This window comes from Seriola lalandi, unplaced genomic scaffold (genome assembly GCF_002814215.2).
Source record: "Seriola lalandi dorsalis isolate HSWRI2012SDOR001 ecotype SW California unplaced genomic scaffold, Sedor1 jcf7180002054986, whole genome shotgun sequence".
Classification (NCBI taxonomy): domain Eukaryota; kingdom Metazoa; phylum Chordata; class Actinopteri; order Carangiformes; family Carangidae; genus Seriola; species Seriola lalandi.
The window spans coordinates 12029-13882 of NW_019525535.1; positions in this window are offsets into that span (position 1 = coordinate 12029).

Sequence of the window (1854 nt, forward strand, 5' to 3'; positions counted from 1 at the left end):
TATACTCATGGATGAACTGATTAGAATTCAGCGGTTAAAGGTCAAAGTCACTGTGACCTCACAAATCGCATTTGTGTTCTTATGAACGTGATATCTCACAAACACTAGCAGTGAATTTCTTCAAGTGTGGCACAAACTTTGACCCTGAGATGGGCTCAAAGGTCACTGTGACTACACAAACAGATTTTTGGCCATAACTCAAGAGTTTACTAGTTATTAACCCAGTACTGTTTGGCCGACCATGCAATTGTGAGGCAGTTATTTGGTTACCTTGGCTCTAACAAAAACATCTATAGTGAAAAGGAAAAAGAGTTTTACCCGCGGGACAGATGAAAGTTTCAGAGCCCTGCTAAAGAGGGTCGCCTGGCAACAAAATGCCTCCCCTCTCTTCTCCCTCAACTGAATCCACCAGCTGTATCAAGCTCAGCCTGAAAATCACATTGCTTGAAAAAAGAATCCCTCAGCTGGCCCAGAACTGGCTGATGATTAGATCCAGGGACATTTCAAGCCCCAGCTGATGAATACGGGGACACTATTCCCTGGCCTGGACTAAACCAACACCACAACAGATGGATATGTACTATTGGCTAAACCAGGGAGCAAGGCCAATTACCTTTTTCTGCCCACCCAGTGTCAAACACTGAGCTCTGGACAGACATTGTCCAGGGTAAAAGAAAAAACAGAAACAAAAAATACAGAATGGGAGATTCACTGGTTTACACCTCAAGGTGAATAACATGGTCCCATTAATGAAGAGAGACAAACAGGATGGCACTGCAGTCACAATGGAAAACAACACCATTACCAATAACCCTGATACTGAAGCCCAATAGTGACATTGGTCTGAGACTGATTTGCATAGATTGTAGAGAAGCATTTACTAAATTAAAAATATAACCAAGAATGCTGTACAAAAGCAAAATTAATCTTCAGTTTCTGTTCCTATAACACTGAAAATCTATCCTTCCACTCATCCATGAGAAGAGTAGGGAGGCCTGCTGCAAACTGTTTCTGTTTTCTGATATGTAATTAAAAAGAGCTTTATTGGGAATTTGGCTGTATTAAGATACTATAAAGAGAGTAGGAGAGAAGCAAACAATTAAAGGGCTGAAACTGGCTGACACTAGACTCAATGCAAATATGAAGCGATGATGTGAGTTGTTTACACCAGCTCCATAACGGCATCCTGAACTTCACACATTGACCATATGTGGTCCAGCCATATACTAGGTTTTGACCTAATCTTGTTAATCCTTAACTATTTATTTTCTTGTTATTGCTTATGTTTTTATTTTTCCAAAATGTAATTTTGAATGTTTTCTTGTTGTTTTACCTGAAATGTTTTCAATTATTTTATGCATCCGTAAAGAACTTTTAATTGCCTTGTGTCTGAACCCCTAAAATAATAGATAAGACCCACCCTCTTAAGATTTGGCAACCAAACAAAATGACAGGTGACGGCAGTTAGATGATCAAACCCACAGATTAGATCAGTGTACACTGTTGCCTATAAAGTTGGAATAATTTTGTTTTCAGTTTAATTGTGGTTTCATTGTGGTTTCATTTTCATTGTGATATGTTTGGAAGAGATTGACTACTAAAGTTTATATAAGATATACACTTTATCTATCAAGAATAAATCACATTGTCACAATCATTTCATGGAAAGAGGTAAAAAATATTTTATTCCAACTTTATGAGCAACAGTGTATTTGAAAAGAAACAATGGTGAATGTTTGAATTTTAACCAAACGGTCTGTTGTAAACATTGTGTTCACACTGATTTTGCTTACAGTGAGGGATTATTACCGAGATTTCAGATGCACTCACTTTCAGTTTGCCCTAAATTAAAGT